This window comes from Eleutherodactylus coqui, chromosome 6 (assembly GCF_035609145.1).
Source record: "Eleutherodactylus coqui strain aEleCoq1 chromosome 6, aEleCoq1.hap1, whole genome shotgun sequence".
Classification (NCBI taxonomy): Eukaryota; Metazoa; Chordata; class Amphibia; order Anura; family Eleutherodactylidae; genus Eleutherodactylus; species Eleutherodactylus coqui.
The window spans coordinates 138,423,994-138,445,098 of NC_089842.1; the positions used below are offsets into that span (position 1 = coordinate 138,423,994).

General features: G+C 44.1%; 1 long non-coding RNA gene across 1 annotated transcript in view; it reads right to left on the reverse strand.

Annotated features, from left to right (window-relative positions):
* Window positions 1–273: 273 nt before the first annotated feature.
* LOC136631473 (uncharacterized) overlaps window positions 274–21,105 on the reverse strand; it is a 69,267-nt gene continuing 48,435 nt past the window's right edge. The window contains exon 3 of the long non-coding RNA XR_010793025.1: window positions 274–339. This is a non-coding gene — a long non-coding RNA (uncharacterized lncRNA). The remainder of the gene's footprint in view (window positions 340–21,105) is intronic.

Consider the following 21,105-nt stretch of genomic DNA (forward strand, 5'->3'; position numbering starts at 1 on the left):
TTTAGAGAAATAAAGTTTAATAATTATATCAAATTAATTTCACAAACACTAAAAAAGTTTTTAAAAATTGATGAATAAAATGACACTAGCAAAGGTGATGTGTAAACACAAAATTTTAAACCTAAGGAGGACCATACAGTGAGTTTAAGGTGCATATATAGATATCCCCAAAAAAACGTGAAGTTCAGATCCAATCATAAACGCAAAATGTGGTGAAATGTGGTGGAAAATATAGTTCAAGCTGATATCCCAAACATGTAGACCAAAATTCCAAAATATGCGGAAGGGATTTAAAGAAAATATGTAGGCAATCCCGGAACATGAAGAAGATGTCATCACCTGAACAAAAGAAAGAAAAAAAGTAAGTAACAATTAAAATAGAATTAAAACAAAAACGGCATCTATAACCAATGCAGACGGGAAGAATTTAAATGTACGGCATAAAATGGTAATCAATATTGAGTCCTTTAGGGGACAAAGTGTCAAGCTCATATATCCACCTAAGTTCCTTTTCTTGAGTAAACCCTGGCGGTCACCACCCCTCGCTAGGGGGGAACATGGTCAATGACCTGGAACTTCAACTGGCTTATGGAGTAATTCTTCTCCGAAAAATGTTTCGGGACCGTTAGATTAGCAAGTTTGTTTCGGATCGTACCTTTATGATTCACGATACGGGACCGGATTTCTAGTGTAGTCTCACTAACATAACAGAGGCCACATGGGCATGTCAATAGATATACAACAAAATTCGAGGTGCATGTATATCTATGTTTGATCTTGAACCTCCTGCCCGTATAGGGGTGGCAGAAACTGTCGCCCCTTACCATATGGCTACAGCACGAGCAATTATAGCAAGGGTGGTTGCCAGGTTTGAGTGGGGCCAATAATCTCTGCATAGTAGAGGTCCCTGCTTCAACTGAGGGTTTAACCAATCTATCTTTTAGGTTTTTTGCACGTCTGTAAGCCATTACTGGTCGCTCCTTGAATTCCTTGATATTTTCACATCCAGTGGTTAACATCGACCAGTGTTTGTTGAGAATACCGGATATTTTCCTGCTCATAACGCCGTATGTCGAGACAAAGGGAATTCTATTGGATGGTTGCCTCACTTTAGGGGTCAATAATGATTGTCGCTCAATGGATTTCACTTTCATCAATGTGCTGTTAATCAATGAGCCAGGGTAGCCTCTGGCTCTAAATTTCGCAGCCATTTCGTCCAGTCTCTTGTCAACACAGGCCTCGTTGGTAACCCTGTGCACTCTAATCATTTGGCTTAAAGAAAGAGAATTCACCATTGTAGTAGGGTGAAAACTGCTGTAATCAAAAGACTGTTTCTATCTGTGGTTTTGGTATACAAATCCGTTGATAGCCTATTCATGTCCTTTTGTACCAAGACGTCCAAAAATTGGACCTCTTTAGACGACGAGACCAGTTTAAATTGAATTTTAGAGCATACAGAATTCGGGTGTTCCTGAAACTCAATCAGTGAGGCCAAGGAGTCATCCCAAACAAGGAAGACATCATCAATGTAGCGTAACCAGGCCCTAACCTTAGGCCAGAATCGGGAGGAGTATACGTGTTGCTCTTCAAAGTGGCGCATTACCATGTTGACATAGGTTGGGGCAGTGTTGGAGCCCATGGCAGTGTCCTGCCGCTGTCCGTAGTACGCAGCCGCGAAGACAAAATAGTTCTTCGTGAGTATGAACTCGAGCAGCGACAGGACAAAGCCAACACAACCATTAGAGAAACCTGCTTTCCTGAGGTAAAATTCAACCGCTTCAAGCCCCACCGTATGTTCGATCGAAATGTACAATGACACCACGTCAAAAGAGGCTAATATCGTTTCAGGGCCTACTTCTAGATCCTGTATTTTGAGTAGAAAATCACTCGTGTCTTGTATGTGAGATGCAGCTGCATCAGCAAAAGGAGGTAGAACTTTATCAAGGAATCTGGCTGCATTGGTGAATATTGAATTACAGCCAGAGACAATAGGTCTACCAGTAGGGTCAGTCAAGTTCTTGTGAACTTTGGGTAACGTATACAGCGTGGGAGTTCTTGGATGTAAGACATCGATAAATTTAACCACATCATAATCAATCACGTCGTCAAGCAAGGCCTCATTCAGCAGTATTCGCAATTGTATCTGGAGCCTAGGCGTGAGGTCCACTTTCAGGACCTCATACACCTCCCTATTGCTTAATTGATTTGAAATCTGATTTATATATTTCACCGTGTCCATCACGACAATCGCCCCGCCTTTGTCCTCTGCTTTTATCGTGATGGACCTATCATCCATTAATGACCGCAAAACAGAGGACTCATGCTTATTCAAGTTATTCCTATCCCGGTCACAAATTCGGTCCTGGCGTCGCAAATTAGATACATCTCTCTGCACCAGATCAATATATGCCTCAATGTGGTGATTAGAACAAGTAGGCTGATACATACTTTTGTCGCGTAACCCAACGTTAGTAAGGGCAAACCTTTGTTGTTCATTGGGCTGTGCAGCTACCACCCGAGTGTCAACTGCAAACATATTCTTAAGGCCTAGATTGCGGAAAAAGCATTTTAAGTCAAAGTCAAGAAGAAACCAGTCAGTATGGGTGTTCAATGGGCAAAAAGACAAACCTTTAGATAGAACATGCATCTCCACCTCAGACAGAACCTTAGAGGAAATATTGACTACAAGGTTCATTTGTGAGTCATTCGACCCACTGGTGGTCTCTGTGTAGTAGACCTGGTCACAATCTGTGTGGCCTCTCTTCTGTGCCCTCCTGTGCTTGATGCCTCCTCGTTGCTGGCGACCTCTGTATCGTCCTTCTTCCTCGCTTTTTCTCTATTTCCTAATCGATGTCATGTTGATGTAGCGTGGTTTATTACTTGTAAGACTTGAGCAGATTGTCTATTGTTATGATTCAACACGCTGTGTTGGGTCTACTTGGTATTGCTAGTTTATACTTGCGATCCTAGGGGAGTGCGGTCATGTGATCGGGCGGCTGCATGATGACATAGTGACGCGGTGATGCATGTTGCTCCCACGCACGCGTAGCGCCGCCCCCTCCCCAATACATATGATGGACTGATTGTCTGGTTTCACCTATTATGTGGTACGTATTAACTTCATTTTTAACACAGCTCTATTTATGTTGCTGGCACTTATGTGTATGTGTACGTTTTGCTGTGTGATGTACCATTTTTTTAATTGTGTGATATATTTACTGTTTTGTATTGTCTGGCATTTATAAGCTTGAAAAAGACCCTGAGCGGCCGAAATGTTGTCTTGCCATTTTTAAGATGAAAGAATAAAGTTCCTGCTTTTTTATGATATTGTGAAGCACCGCTTACATGCTGCTGCCTCCTCTTTCCATATAATTGGTTATTCCTTGGTTGAGGATCCACAACCTATTTGGTGGCTTTGCATTTTTTTGAACGCGAATTTTTGCTCCCGCCTCAGTTTTGTTAGTCCGACTGGGGAAATTTGGGTGCTGCTGATCTGGTTGCTTGTTTGTCTAGGAACAGGTGGGTGGGACCTGGGGACCGGTAAATAACTGCAACATGCAGGGGCAGCTGGTGGAAGAGTTGCAGGGTGTGGATTTAAAATCCCTGCCTGCTGAATGGGCTGCCTCTGATTGGCTGAGCACTGTGACCAATCAGAGGCAGCTCTCAGCTATTGAATGACAACTGCCTCTGATTGGCCCCTGTGCTCAGCAGAAGATTGTGTCTGAACAGTGCATCTAACACACACAGTTATGCGCAGTATATTATGCGGCTGTACACAGTGCCAAGGCTAGGCTCACAGCTAGAATCCGCTACTGGCCTCTGCAAGTGGATTCAACATACGGCCATGTGAGCCCAGCATTGTTCAGACCGCTACCTGTGATAGGTAATCTAGCCCTGGGAACACTTGCCTTCCTGCAGTTCTAGGAGCAGCTTATTGAGTGCCTTCTGTGTGAGACCGCCGCACCTCCGCAAGCGTATAAAGGCTCACAGAGGGCCACTTTTTATACTCCATCCCTGCGACTGAGGTCAAGAAATGCCCCCCAAAAAAGCATGGGAGAAGGAAGGAGGATTTATTGCCCCATGTGCCCATCCCAACCAGGTCTCCATTATTACACCTGTCTTCGGACATATGACACAGTTTGCATTATTACTTTTATCTAAGATTTAGGGACTGCCAAAAAGGGTGTGGGGAGGGAGGATTATTTTTAGGGACAAATTTTTTTCCGCACAAGTGAGCAATGGGGCCTGGAATTTATTCAGTTGTGCCCTGAAATCCAACGGGTATTCTCTCCATTATAGGCCCAGCCATGTGTCCTACAAGTAGATTGGGGCTAGAATGGGTATGTTTCTGAGGATGGAAGAAACAGGAGGATCCATTTTGGGGTGGAAGTCTTCATTCATATGTATGCTGTACAAAAACAAACTGTTTTTAAAATGACACGATTGCCAAAAAATATAAAAATCGTAATTTTTTTCTTCTGCTTTGCTTAGATTCCTTCAAAAACTGTGGGGTCAAAATACGCAGTACATCACTAGATGAATTTATTTAGGAGTCTAGTTTTCAAAATGGGGTCAATTGTGTGGAGTTCTGTGTCGTTTTTGGCTGCTCAGGGGCTCTACAAGAGGGCAATGGGGCCTAAAATGCCTTCAAGCAAAATGTCTGTTCTGAAAGCCACAGGCTGCTCCTTTCGGTTTGGGCCCTATTGTGCATAAGATTAGTGCCACAATGGGTATGTTTCTGAACACAGGAGAAACTGGGCTATCTATTTTGGGGTGAAAGTCTTTATTCCTATGTATGTTGTATAAAAAACAGCTTTTAAAATGACACAATTGCCAAAAAAATGAAAATTGTAATTTTCTTTTTACTGCTTTGCTTAGATTCATTCAAAACGTGTGGGGTCAAAATATGCAGTACACCCCTAGATGAATTCGTTGAGGGAACTAGTTTTCAAAATGGGGTCATTTGTGGGGGTTCTCCATTGCTTTGGCTGTTCAAGGGCTCTACAAGTGGGCAATGGGGCCTATATCACCATCAAGTAAAATTACTGTTCTGAAAGCCACAAGCTGCTCTTTTCGGTTTAGGGCCCATTGTGCATAGAAACATAATATTAGAGCCACAATGGGTATACCTCCGAATAACGGGCAAACAAAGCTATCCATATTGGGGTGCAAGTCTTCATTCATATATGTGCTATATAAAAAAGCTGTTTTTAAAATGACACAATTTGCAAAAAAAGGAAAATTATAATTTTTTTCCTTTCATTTGTGGGGGTATCTATTATTCTGACACCTATGAGCCTTTCCAATCTTGGCTTGTTGTAAGAAAACAAATTGTTCCTCAAAATGTTGATAAACAATGTTAAATTTGCATGTCTCCTAAATTGTTAAAAAAATGAAAGTTTTTCAAATGTGCATCCGGAATAAAGTAAACAGATGGAAATATACATCTTATCAAAAAGATGTACAGTATGTTTGCACATATTTGAGATATTGCAATTTAAATTGTTTAAAAATTAAGTTTTCAAAATACATAAATTCTCTCAGTCTATTTTTACCACCTAAATGAAGTACAATATGTGACAAAAAAACAGTGTCAGAATCACTTGGATATGCAAAACCTTTTCGGAGTTATTCTATGTTAAAGTGACACATGGCAAATTTCCAAAATTTGGCTCCATCACTAAGGTGCAAACAGGCTTGGTCACTAAGAGGTTAAAAAGAGAATGTAATGATTAATGTTCTATTTTTATTTTCCATATGTGTTATTTGAAACTGGGACTTTATGAAGACTCTAAGCTTGTCTTCTTCCAACTTGCTCGTATCCCTCTCCCTTTCTTTCTCGATCTCTGTTTCTGATCTGATTTATTTCACTTTAACTAACCGTTTTTATCTAGAATGAATCATTATGATTCGAGAGGTCAAGTGAAGTCTTGTTTTTCATATTCATAAAATTAATAAAAATGGAACAGGACAGAGTATGATACATGGGCCATTAGCAATTCATTTCAATTGATACCATAAAATGATATTGACCTTTCATTCAACTTTTGCACCTCCACCTGTGAAATCTTATCTTCTAGGATCTGCTTACTTACATATTTTAACATTGTCTTTTGCATATGACAACTACCCTTCTAGAAGATTAAGGGTTTCTTTATTAGATACAAGCTGACTTTTCTTCAGTTTTACTCAAATAAATAGTTTGAGCAAGTGTTAATGTATCGTTTATATTTAATCCAATGTGGATTACTAAAAAGGTCTTACTTAAATATCACATAGAAATATCCACATTAAGTTAAAATATTTAAGGAACAGAGCCCCTGTCTTCCTTTACATCCACGATCAGCTGCAAAAACATTCAACAACCACCACGTGCAGAATCTCATATGAAGTGGTTGCTGAATTTGGGTGTTTTTCAGCTTCAGTTGCCCCAGGCCCAAACCAATAAGTAGACCGCCTCTATGGGGATTTATTTTCTTCATTTAATATCAGCTCTAGCCAGGAAAATCTTAAAAGGGAATCTGTCACCATTTTTAATGTTGCTCTATCTAAGAGCAGCATAGGCTAGCGAATGTAGTGCCGGGTCAATTACTTTTTTTAGTTGCAGTAATTGTCAGAAAATCGGTGATTAACTGCTGCATTGCAAGCACAGGAAGTAGTCCACGCTCTGTAATTTGGGATATTCATGAGCTGCGGCTGCCCCTCTGTTGCTGACAGCTTTCTTCTTCTACACTAGGCTAACAAGTGATGTCTCAAAAAGACATGGCCACAAATGTCAATTATCTGTAAATGTTTCACTTTTGGCTTTTCCACTTTGATCATCAAGAAATCTGATGATCTACAATATCTACAACAATCCTTGTGGGAATATTGATACATAACGTATGTATGATTCATCTCTTTATAATTTACAATGTGTGCAATGACATAGCTTGTCCTCAATGACATTTACACAATGTCAATACATATTTTCTACATAACACCACTTTTTATGCACAGTTACATAGTTATCATGGTAGGGTAAATATTTGCACTTCTATTTCCGTGAAGATTTCTTTTATGATGGAGGTTGAATATCTCACCTGCTGTGTTTACATTGCATAAAAGACTATGACTTTCCCATCAGTGCTGAAGAATCCTAGCTCTGCTATCAATCTGTGATATTCTATATACTGTAATAAATATTTGGATTCAATAGAAAATTGATTATAGTGTTAATGCCCAGCCTAAGGCCTCAGTCACACGGGCGCATCGGCATCCGTGCACCGACGCCGATGCGCCCGTGTGACTGACAGTTAGAAGACGGCCGTACCTGAAGACGGCCATCTCTCTCCAGCGCTGCTGAAAGAACACATGACCGGCAATGAAGCCAATCACATGTTCTTTCCTCCGGCGCAGCAGAGAGACGTTAGTAATTATAGTCACACTTCCAATTGAATTCAAATCGGCAGCATCTTGTATAGTCCTAATTTTTATAACCCTCTGAGTAATTAGGTAATAACTACAGTATTTGTACTTTGTTTAGCATATCAGATTGGGACGCCCACTGATCACTGTATACATTGTATCTTAGGGACACGTGTGAAAGCAAGAATTTTCAGTGCCCCCATATTGCTCCTTGCCATAATGGCTTTCCTATAACAACCTGACTGTACTTTGCCTGGCCTATGTATACCACTCTACAATATTTTTATCAGTTTTACTTGTAAAGTTACATCTATGCAAATCATAATAAGGTACACACTTACAGCTTATTCAAAGGTCAGTTCACAGATTTTACTGGGGTCCGATCTTTGGTATATCAGTGGAGGTCCAGAGGTCAGCAGTGGTTTAGCAGTGAGGCTCATTCAAATATTTTACACTGCATAGCAGTGTTCCTCGCTACCTTCCATATAGGGAACTGCAATAGGAAAACGGCAACTCTCAGGGGTTCAAACTATATTTTAGAACATACAAATTGTATTTGTTTGAACGAAAAGCATTTCATAATTTGTGGTTAAATTTTTGAGAACATTTTGAATCTTGGATGATTCGAAAAGAACCAAGATTTACAATTAGTGTCTTGAATAAGAACGTAGATTGTCAGACCCTTCTTTCCTAATGTTTCATCAAATTCATTTTGCTTGCAAAATAATTTTACTGTCTACAGAATCCTCGTTTGCCCATCGATCATTTCAGCTAGCTGTTCTTCATTTATAAAATTATCTGCCAATCACCATTATTTTTGAAGCATTCTTCACTTGCTCAAAAATTACTGAAAACTCATTTTGCTGGGGCCCAGTTTTCAATTTACATTATAATTGGTCTAATGATTGAAGTTTTGTTTACATTTTATGTTTTTCCCTTTGCGTTCACTCAATAACTTTACAGACCCATATTCTTCCAATTGTATTTATTGAATCTTACCTTTTTATATTACCATATTTATTTGATTTTTTTTCTTCTTGGTATTGTTAGTGAATAGATTCTTGTAAAAATGAAAATGGTCTTTTATTTTTTAGAATGAAAATAGATTAATTCAATTTGCTTATGTGAATTGCAGAGCAGTATGTAGAAACTAAGGGGGGCCAATAAGATAAAATGAAAGGCTAGGCTGAAGCAATCTTTCCTTGATTTAAAATGACCACATGTTGTTTGGTTGATTTTATGATATATTACTTTAAAATGTATCCTTTAATCATGCAGTATAGTAAGTATTGTTTTTGTAATTGTATTGTTATCCCTGTATTATTTATATGTTTTTTTAATCAGTGTTGTATTGGCATATCCTATATCTTCAACCAAAAGGAGATTATATTACAATTATTTTTAAGAGACCCATGTGTTTAAATATAGAAAATTGGTCCTTTGAATATAGAATTAAATAAAATATCATAGTGATAAAAACAAAATATTAGCGGGTCTGTTGTTGGATTATCCATAAACTTCAGTGCCCCGTTGGAGAACAATTAATATCTAAGTAAAATAAAGCCTAAATACCAGTGTTAAAACCAAACGATTAGTGATATTTATGTGTAGGAGAACAATATATAAATCAAGCACAATAAATATATTTCCTTCTGTATTGAGAATGGTAAAAAACAAAGACAGTAAATATCTGAAGCATTATATAATCGGGATCGTTATTAAAATAATATAAAGTCCACATTAAAATGTAATGGAGTAACAGCACAAAATACATGAGAAAACAGAAAGGCAATGGAGTAGAGTACCATAACATTTGGAAGTTTTAGAAATTAAATTATAAAAAAAAATTCAAATAATGAAATATACCGAAGGCAGGGGATATTGCTAGCTAATGAATATTCTTAGCATTGATTTAAGCACTAGTATGCATAAAGTGATTTACGTCGGAATAGTAATTTGAGCCTGAGCAGGTAGCCTTAAGGCCCTTTTACATGGGACTATTATCGTTCTGGTCATTCAAAAGCCTGCACTCCTGTGTAAAAGCATGCAGAAACTGAATGACTGGACGAGAGTCGTCCAGTCGTTCAGTTTTAAGCATGATTAAAATCTGAATGACACATCGTTCGATGTAAACAGCAGCTGTTCAGTAGTGAACTGCTGGTGCTTACAGCAAATGCAAAGGAGCAGTGGGAAGCGGGGAGAGAACCCTCCTCTAGCCGCACCACCTCCCTGCTGGCCACGCTGTGAGCGACTCAGCGATACTCACTCCAGTATAACAGCATGGGAGCGAAGATACATGCGGATGAGTATTGGGCATCGTTTGCCGGACACTCGTCCCGTGTTAAAGGGCCTTTAATGTTACTTCTATTAGTTCTTGCTGTAGATCGCTGGACAATCTGCAGACTTTAATTGCCAGGCAAGGCTGGTTAGCAGTTAATGCAAAGGAGAAGTAAACAAATGAATAGTTAACGCTATTGTCTTGATTGGTAATGACATCATTGAAGTAATTGTAAGAACACCAGGAGTGTAATCAGGGCTTGTAGATGTAAGCGCTGATAATGATTGCTAGGCAGAGCAGGAGAAAAGAGAAGACAGAACAGGACTTGCCAGGGATGTTACTGGATATTCATGTCCTGTACTCCCAGGAAAGAAGGAATGACAAGTTGTAAGGAAGACGGAAGTTAAAGAGCTTTTAAAGTTTGTGGTGTTGGCAGCACCCTAGTAACTATTCTACAAAAAACTATTCTGAATATTAGGATCACATACTCAATACTCCACCCTTCTCTTCTCTTGACTAATGATGACACACTGCAATTGCCCTGTTATGGCTGGAAAAAAGGTTGAGAAGCCCTGACAATCAACTTGAAATTTCCACTTCGCTTTCTATGTATTGTATAGTTCAGTGATTTGTACTGCTACAGTACTTTCTTCTGTTCACTGAATATGTGTAGAAGACTTAAAGTGGAAGGCTCAACCAATGAGTACTTCCCTGTATGCCGGTCGGTTCTTTATAGGTTTTGGGCTAGAGTGTGTTACCCGGACTCCACTTGATGAGGGCTTAGACAATGACATGTATATAAAAAGTGCCTCAGGGTGTACACTCGGATTATTAACAATAATTAACACCAAATTTGTCAAAAGGGCATGACACCCCCGTTTGAATACCCTCATTAAAATATAACTTTTATTGAACTAAATTAAAATACGAAGAGGCAGAGGAATTACCTATGCCCAGCAACCTGGGAGCGCTAAGCTACTTATAATATTCGCAATATGCTGCATATTGTGCTTTATAGAGTTCTCCTAACTAGCTAGTAGCTATATAAGATATCAAGCAGATCACTCCTGCAGACTAATGATTCTGCCTAAATAATAGCGCCAGGTCTGTATGTTTGAGCTTGAAGAAACATAGAAACACCCCCAACATGTTTTACCAATGTAGTGGCGACCTCAGAATTCTAGGGTTACTAGAATTGACAGCTGTTTTATAATATAAGGGAAAGTTTGTCTAATTTGACTGACCACTGAGCGACATTGCATTCTGAGTGGCCAATGGAGAGAAAGCTAATAATGCAGGAAAGGTTCTTAAGACAATCATGTGGCCAATCGCGGTATGTGATGATGTAATTAGCGCAGCAAATCATTGTTTGTCCTTTCAGAGCATGCTGGGTGTGACGCTTCTAGGACTTTGATATTTTTCCACTTCATTTTGTGGAGCATGCTCAGTACATAAAAGCTTATACTTGGGCCCCCTTCACAGGACTGTATGCATTTTTACTAGAGATGAGCGAGCACCAAAATGCTCGGGTGCTCGTTACTCGAGACAAAATTTTCGCGATGCTCGAGGGTTCGTTTCGAGTAACGAACCCCATTGAAGTCAATACCCGAGCATTTTTGTATATCGCCGATGCTCGCTAAGGTTTTCACTTGTGAAAATCTGGGTAATTCAAGAAAGTGATGGGAACGACACAGCAACGGATAGGGCAGGCGAGGGGCTACATGTTGGGCTGCATCTCAAGTTCCCAGGTCCCACTATTAAGCCACAATAGCGGCAAGAGTGCCCCCCCCCCCCTCCCAACAATTTTTACTTCTGAAAAACCCTCATTAGCAAGGCATACCTTAGGTAAGCACCACACTACCTCCAACAAAGCACAATCACTGCCTGCATGACACTCCGCTGCCACTTCTCCTGGGTTACAGGCTGCCCAACCCCCCCCCCTGCACGACCCAGTGTCCACAGCGCACACCAAAGTGTCCCTGCACAGCCTTCAGCTGCCCTCATGCCACACGCTGGCCTCATAGCCACACCACCCTCAAGTCTATTTATAAGTGCGTCTGCCATGAGGAGGAACCGCTGGCACACACTGCAGAGGGTTGGCACGGCCAGGCAGTGAGCCTCTTTAAAAGGGGCGGGGCGATAGCCCATAATGCTGTACAGAAGCAATGAGAAATCCAATCCTGTGCCACCTCCATCAGGAGCTGCACACGTGGGCATAGCAATGGGGAACCCATGTGCCCCACACTATTCATTCTGTCAAGTTGTCTGCATGCCCCAGTCAGACTGGGGTATTTTATAAATAGTCACAGGCAGGTACAACTCCGCAATGGGAATTCCGTGTGCACCAACAGCATGGGTGGCTCTCTGGAACCCACCGGCTGTACATAAATGTATCCCATTGCAGTGCCCAGCACAGCTGAGGTAACGCCAGGTTTAATGCAGGTGGGCTTTGGCCCACACTGCATGCCCCAGTCAGACTGGGGTTCATTAGAAGTGTACACATGCAGTTACAACTCCGTGTGGACCGACAGCATGGGTGGGTCCCAGGAAGCCACCGGCGGTACATAAATATATCCCATTGCAGTGCCCAGCACAGCTGAGGTAACGTCAGGTTTAATGCAGGTGGGCTTCGGCCCACACTGCATGCCCCAGTCAGACTGGGGTTCTTTAGAATTGGACACATGCAGTTACAACTCCGTGTGGACCGACAACATGGGTGGGTGCCAGGAAGCCACCGGCGGTACATAAATATATCCCATTGCATTGCCCATCACAGCTGAGGTAACGTCAGATTTAATGCAGGTGGGCTTCGGCCCACACTGCATGCCCCAGTCAGACTGGGGTTCTTTAGAAGTGGACACATGCAGTTACAACTCCGTGTGGACCGACAGCATAGGTGAGTCCCAGGAAGCCACCGGCGGTACATAAATATATCCCATTGCATTGCCCATCACAGCTGAGGTAACGTCAGGTTTAATGCAGGTGGGCTTCGGCCCACACTGCATGCCCCAGTCAGACTGGGGTTCTTTAGAAGTGGACACATGCAGTTACAACTCCGTGTGGACCGACAGCATGGGTGGCTCCCTGGAACCCACCGGCGGTACATAAATATATCCCATTGCAGTGCCCAGCACAGCTGAGGTAACGTTAGCTTTAATGCAGGTAGGCTAAAAATTACTAGGATTACAATGTAGGCGAGGGCCCAAAAAAATTGGTGTACCAACAGTACAAATGTACCTCAGAAGAATTGCCCATGCCCAACCAAGAGGGCAGGTGAAACCCATTAATCACTTTGGTTAATGTGGCTTAATTTGTAACTAGGCCTGTAGGCAGCCCAGTTAAAATAAAAATTGGTCTTGGGGGCCTAAGAAAAATTGGCCGTTCGGCGTGATTACGTGAGGTTTCAGGAGGAGGAGCAGGAGGAGGATGAATATAATACACAGATTAATGAAGCTAAAAGGTCCCCGTTTTTTATGGTGATAGAGAACGATGCTTCCATCCGCGGGTGTAGCCTACGTATTGTTTAGGTATCGCTGCTGTCCGCTGGTGGAGATGAGAACTCTGGGGAAATCCAGGCTTTGTTCATCTTTATGATTGTAAACCTGTCGGCACTGTCGGTTGACAGGCAGGTACGCTTATCCGTGATGATTCCCCCAGCCGCACTAAACACCCTCTCTGACAAGACGCTAGCCGCAGGACAAGCAAGCACCTCCAGGACATACAGCGCGAGTTCAGGCCACGTGTCCAGCTTCGACACCCAGTAGTTGTAGGGGGCAGAGGCGTCACGGAGGACAGTCGTGCGATCGGCTACGTACTCCCTCACCATCCTTTTACAGTGCTCCCGCCGACTCAGCCTTGACTGGGGAGCGGTGATACAGTCTTGCTGGGGAGCCATAAAGGTGTCAAAGGCCTTGGATAGTGTTCCACTGCCTGTGCTGTACATGCTACCTGATCTCCGCGCCTCCCCTGCTACCTGGCCCTCGTAACTGTGCCTTCTGCCACTAGCGCTGTCGGATGGGAATTTTACCATCAGTTTGTCCGCCAGGGTCCTGTGGTATAGCATCACTCTCGAACCCCTTTCCTCTTTGGGTATGCGAGTGGAAAGGTTCTCCTTATACCGTGGGTCGAGCAGTGTGTACACCCAGTAATCCGTAGTGGCCAGAATGCGTGTAACGCAAGGGTCAAGAGAAAGGCATCCTAACATGAAGTCAGCCATGTGTGCCAGGGTACCTGTACGCAACACATGACTGTCCTCACTAGGAAGATCACTTTCAGGATCCTCCTCCTCCTCCTCAGGCCATACACGCTGAAAGGATGACAGGCAAGCAGCATGGGTATCCTCAGCAGTGGGCCAAGCTGTCTCTTCCCCCTCCTCCTCATGCTTCTCCCCATCCTCCTCCTCATCCTCAATGCGCTGAGATATAGACAGGAGGGTGCTCTGACTACCCAGCGACATACTGTCTTCCCCCGCCTCCGTTTCTGATTCCAAAGCGTCTGCCTTTATGCTTTGCAGGGAACTTCTCAAGAGGCATAGCAGAGGAATGGTGACGCTAATGATTGCAGCATCGCCGCTCACCATCTGGGTAGACTCCTCAAAGTTTCCAAGGACCTGGCAGATGTCTGCCAACCAGGCCCACTCTTCTGTAAAGAATTGAGGAGGCTGACTCCCACTACACCGCCCATGTTGGAGTTGGTATTCCACTATAGCTCTACGCTGCTCATAGAGCCTGGTCAACATGTGGAGCGTAGAGTTCCACGGTGTGGGCACGTCGCACAGCAGTCGGTGCACTGGCAGATTAAACCGATGTTGCAGGGTGCGCAGGGTGGCAGCGTCTGTCTTGGGCTTGCGGAAATGTGCGCTGACCCGGCGCACCTTTCCGAGCAGGTCTGACAAGCGTGGGTAGCTTTTCAGAAAGCGCTGAACCACCAAATTAAAGACGTGGGCCAGGCATTGCACGGGCGTGAGGCTGCCGAGCTGCAGAGCCGCCACCAGGTTACGGCCGTTGTCACACACGACCATGCCCGGTTGGAGGCTGATCGGCGCAAGCCAGCGGTCGGTCTGCTCTGTCAGACCCTGCAGCAGTTCGTGGGCCGTGTGCCTCTTCTCTCCTAAGCTGAGTAGTTTCAGCACGGCCTGCTGACGCTTGCCCACCGCTGTGCTGCCACGCCGCGCGACACCGACTGCTGGCGACCTGCTGCTGCTGACACATCTTGATTGCGAGATAGAGGTTGCGTAGGAGGAGGAGGAGGAGGGTGGTTTAGTGGAGGAAGCATACACCACCGCAGATATCACCACCGAGCTGGGGCCCGCAATTCTGGGGGTGGGTAGGACGTGAGCGGTCCCAGGCTCTGACTCGGTCCCAGCCTCCACTAAATTCACCCAATGTGCCGTCAGGGAGATATAGTGGCCCTGCCCGCCTGTGATTGTCCACGTGTCCGTTGTTAAGTGGACCTTGGCAGTAACCGCGTTGGTGAGGGCGTGTACAATGTTGCGGGAGACGTGGTCATGCAGGGCTGGGACGGCACATCGGGAAAAGTAGTGGCGACTGGGAACCGAATAGCACGGGGCCTCCACCGCCATCATGCTTTTGAAAGCCTCCGTTTCCACAAGCCTATACGGCAGCATCTCCAGGCTGATCAATTTGACTATGTGCACGTTTAACGCTTGAGCGTGCGGGTGCGTGGCAGCGTACTTGCACTTGCGCTCAAACACTTGCGCTAGCGACGGCTGGACGGTGCGCTGAGAGACATTGCTGGATGGGGCCGAGGACAGCGGAGGTGAGGGTGTGGGTGCAGGCCGGGAGACGGTCGTGTCTGTGTCCTGAGAGGGGGGTTGGATCTCAGTGGCAGGTTGGGGCACAGGGGGAGAGGCACTGGTGCATCCCGGAGGTGGTGAACGGCCTTCGTCCCACCTTGTGGGGTGCTTGGCCATCATAAGCCTGCGCATGCTGGTGGTGGTGAAGCTAGTGGTGGTGGGTCCCCCCCTGATCTTGGTGCGACAAACCTTGCACACCACAGTTCTTCGGTCGTCCGCACTCTCAGTGAAAAACTGCCAGACCTTTGAGCTCCTCAGCCTCTGCAGGGTGGCATGGCGCGAGGGGGCGCTTTGGGAAACAGTTGGTGGATTATTTGGTCTGGCCCTGCCTCTACCCCTGGCCACCGCACTGCCTCTTCCAACCTGCCCTGCTGCTGCACTTGCCTCCCCCTCTGAAGACCTGTCCTCAGTAGGCTTAGCAAACCAGGTGGGGTCAGTCACCCCATCGTTCAGCTGCTCTTCCTCCGAATCCTCTGTGCGCTCCTCCCTCGGACTTACTGCAATTACTACTACCTGAGTGATAGACAACTGTGTCTCATCGTCATCGTCCTCCTCACCCACTGAAAGCTCTTGAGACAGTTGCCGGAAGTCCCCAGCCTCATCCCCCGGACCCCGGGAACTTTCCAAAGATTGGGCATCGGTCACGACAAACTCCTCCGGTGGGAGAGGAACCATTGCTGCCCATTCTGGGCAGGGGCCCGAGAACAGTTCCTGGGAGTCTGCCTGCTCCTCAGAATGTGTCATTGTAATGGAGTGAGGAGGCTGGGAGGAAGGAGGAGCAGCAGCCAGAGGATTCTGAGTTGCAGCAGTGGACGGCGTAGAAGTCTGGGTGGTCGATAGATTGCTGGATGCACTTTCTGCCATCCACTACAGGACCTGCTCACACTGCTCATTTTCTAATAAAGGTCTACCTCGTGGACCCATTAATTGTGAGATGAATCTGGGGACCCCTGAAACTTGCCTCTCTCCTAATCCCGCAGCAGTCGGCTGCGATACACCTGGATCAGGAGCTCGGCCTGTGCCCACACCCTTACTTGGGCCTCCGCGTCCTCGCCCACGTCCACGTCCTCTAGGCCTACCCCTACTCCTCAGCATGGTGTATTACCAGTAGAGCAGAAACAGAACGCTGTAATTATATGTGCCGCTTATTGGCCTGTGGTTGGAGGCTGACTTCGCTTACAGAACGCACAGCAGAGCCAGGAAACAATTTTGCCCACGCCTGTAGTGAGACGTAGGTGCGTAGGACTGAGCTAGTGGAATTCACAGCGCAGAAGCAGTCAAGTCACTAAAGGGCAGTGGTACGCCTTAAGTATTTGGCTTCCCTTTTTTTAAATGGTGAGCTGAAACAGCAGACAGATACTGTATGCAGCGTATATTATGTTTACTGTTTCCCTCTGGCGCTATGACGGCGGTGATGTAACGGGCACAGCAGAGCCAGGAAACAATTTTGCTTAAGCCTGCTGTAACGCTTAGCTGCGTATTATTTAGGACTACTAGCCCCAGCAGACACGCAGTACACTGAAGACGGTCACAGGCAGCCCAAATATAGTATTTTTCCCCAATTTTTTTGAAAAAGCTCACTGCCTATATAGACAGTATATCTCTTTCACCTTTCCCTCTTTCTCTGCCTCACCAGTACTGCCCCTATACTCTGTACAATGACTGCAGACTGAGGACGCAATGGTCTGCACGCCCGATATACAAAAAAAAAAATTGTGCAACACTGCTAAAAGCAGCCTCAACAGTACTGCCCACGGTCAGATGTGGCCCTAAGAAGGACCTTTGGGGTTCTTCAAGCCTAAAATAACACCTAACACTCACCCTATAGCAGCAGCAGCATCACCAGCACTTTCCCTGATCTCTGTCAGAATGCATGTGTGGCGAGCCGCGGCCGGGCAGATTTTAATACTCGGGTGACACCTGATCTCCCCAGCCACTCACTGCAGGGGGGTGGTATAGGGCTGGAACGTCACAGGAGGAAGTTGTGATGCCTTCCCTGTCTTTCTATTGGCCAGAAAAGCGCGCTAATGTCTCAGAGATTAAAGTGAAAGTAACTCGAACATCGTGTGGTGCTCGTCTCGAGTAACGAGCATCTTGAACACCCTAATACTCGAACGAGTATCAAGCTCGGACGAGTACGCTCGCTCATCTCTAGTCTGAACCAAACTTTTCAAAAATTTTCACTAATTAGCTCACCAGTTTTTGATAACAGCAGCATATCTAAAATTAAGCAATATTCACATTAAACAGACATTAAGGAAATTTGTTTTGCTAAATGCTTCAGATTTCTGGCTCAATTTGCCATAAAAACAAAAACTGATGGACTTGCACCACATTTATTTATGTGCATTAGAGGTTCATTTGAAATTGTGTGTGGCTTTTCAGAAACAGTTCATAAAATCAGCATAAGTTGGCATAAAAGGCCTTTAATGGGCATAATGTTGGTTCAAACTTTTGGCATTAATACATGCCATAAATAGGCATGCTTTCAAGAACATTGCTTATTCAGTGTAGGAATATACTGCAGCATTTATGGCCTTGTGATCATTATTAACATGGAAGTAATTGCCTTTCTTTAATGCATTGACTGACCACTTTTATGCTGATTTCACCTCTTGTATTTTGTTTTCCTTTTTTTAATGTATTTTTAACTTACATGAAAACTTTGAAAATTTTGGATGAGCAGATTCCTGTTAGTGTACTTTCCTGAATGCAAATTACTTTGATTTACTGTAAATAGTGAGTCAACTGTACCATCTCTAGTACTAAGAAAGGTCACTGTGATTAGAGAGAGAAACACGCCACAGATAATATTTGAAAATATTAGAATATTTCTTGTAAGAGCAGCACACAAAATAGTTCTATTCATTTAAGCATTTAAGCAAGTTCCATCTGTGGCAATGCAATGTACTGAAGACATCTTTTACCTAAAGCCATTTTTTTCACTGTACAAGATATCAATAACTTCAGATTTTCAAAACCATTATTTCAGTGTTGTAAAGCACAAACATTACAACAATATACTGGCAATTGTAGTTTTTATAGTGTCTATTATAACCAATATTTTTGTATCACTAAAATTCGCTAATGAAATGCATAATTTGTCTTTATTAGTGACCGCTAAAACAATAGTGGGAATTAGCAAGTAATTTGTGCCACTTTTATGGTGTAGAAAAGTTGAACATTATGAAATTATGGGGCATAACATATTTGCACTATAATTTCTGACTTTTTTCACAGTACTGTGAAAAAGGGGCAATGGAAGTGGGTGAGGTTTAGTGTAGGGGCATGGTCAACAGCACACAAAGAAATTATTGTTTTAAGCCAAAAATTGGCGCAAAAAGCAGAAAGTCAAAAATTCCCTATATGACATATTCACCCACATTATGATTATGAAAAATGGTGGCTGAATACTGCACAGAGCCAAGTGCTTTAGTGGGTTTTGGTGATAAGCAGAAGTTACTGTAGTTCACATATTGATACATTTTATAGTTATCATGATTTGGGTAGGTAGGCACTTTGTACCTTGGTTGAACCACTTTGTACCACTGTTGACCACAAACTCCTCCTCAGTATGCTACACTCCATTGGCCTAAAGGACACTGCCCTCTCCTGGTTCTCCTCCTACCTATCTGACCGCTCTTTCAGTGTCTCCTTTGCTGGCTCTACCTCCCCTCCTCTTCCCCTTGCTGTTGGGGTCCCCCAGGGCTCTGTCCTCGGCCCCCTTCTTTTCTCTATCTACACAGCCCCTACTGGACAAACCATCAGGAGATTTGGCCTCCAATACCACCTGTATGCTGATGACACCTAGCTATACACCTCTTCCCGTGACATCTCTGCACCTTTACTCCAAAACATCACTAACTGTCTGTCCGCTGTCTCTAACACCATGTCCTCTCTCTACCTAAACCTAAACCTCTCTAAAACTGACTTACTGGTATTTCCACCCTCCACTAACCAACCTCCTCCTGACATCTCCATCTCAATGTGTGGCGCCACCATAACTCCTAGACAACATGCCCGCTGCCTTGGGGTCATATTTGATTCTGATCTCTCTTTTACCCCCTACATCCAATCTCTGGCCCGAACTTGTCAGCTGCACCTCAAGAACATTGCAAGAATCCGCTCTTTTCTCACTGTAGACACGTTAAAAACTCTTACTGTTGCCCTCATCCACTCCCGGCTCGATTATTGCAACTCGTTGCTGATCGGCCTCCCCTGCACCAGACTCTACCCTCTCCAATCCATCCTGAATGCGGCAGCCAGGCTCACCTTCCTGTCCAGACGCTACTCGAACGCCTCTGCCCTGTGCCAGTCACTGCACTGGCTGCCTGTTAAATACAGAATTCAATTTAAACTCACTACCTTCATCCACAAAGCCCTCCACAGTGCAGCGCCCCCTATATCGCCTCCCTCATCTCAATACATCAACCAGCCCGGGCTCTCCGCTCTGCTAACGAAACCAGACTGAGCGCCCCTCTAATTCGAACTTCTCATTCCCGCCTCCAAGACTTCTCCAGAGCAGCACCGGTCCTCTGGAACGCACTACCAAAGGCTACCCGAGCAATCCAGGACTCGCAGAACTTCAGGCATGCTCTAAAAATGCACCTCTTCAGGGAGGCATACCGCATTCCCTAAATAAACCCCTCTGTACTCCGCCTGATAACATGCTCCCTGATCTACTGACTGCAATTCCTGCTAGCCATCATAAACCGCTCCTGCAGTCATACTGTTTCTGCCGTCACACGGCTAAATGTCTGACCATTGTCTATGTGTATAGCATGCCTCACTTTCCACCTCCCCATACTATGCACATCTCCAGCCCTTTATCTTCTGTATCGCCCCATTACTTGTAGTATGTAAGCTCGTTGGAGCAGGACCCCCACCCCTATTGTTTCCATCAATTGATTACTATGTAACCGTGGTTCTGTAATGTTTGAACTTTTGTCTTTCTGTATCCCCCCTGTCTATGTAAGCGCTGCGGAATATGTTGGCGCTATACAAATAAAGTTTATTATTATTATTATTATTAATTGGGATGGAATACTTTAGGCAAAAATATTTCCATGACATTCAACCAGAATTATTGCAATGAAATCTACAGTATACAATAAAATTTGACCAAATATAAGGGCTCAGTCACATGGGTGTTTTAACGGGTGTCTTTTTGCACGTTAAAAAGATCGCACTATATAGAACCAATGCTTTCCAATGGCAGTGGTCACATGTGTGAATTTTGCATGCGGATAAACGTCTGTGGCAAAAATTTTAGGACACCGTTTTTGAAATCGCAGGTAACTGCGGCATCTGGTTTTTTATTGTGAAACCCCTGGATGCTGTGGCAACCAGGGGTTTCACCTTGTGCTTAATAGGGCCGGCTGCGCTCCAGCAGCTGATTTCAGGACGTACTGCACTCCCTCTCCTTTCCAAAGTCTTCACGCTCTTGGTGCTTCCTTCACCAGGCACCCGGTGGCTTCTAGTGACTACAGCCTTGATTTAGAGTGATATAATGAATGATAAAATTATTATTATTTAAAATAATAAAACCATATTACAAGATTCATGAGACACACATAGGCTATTAGATAAGCAGAAATTGTCTGAA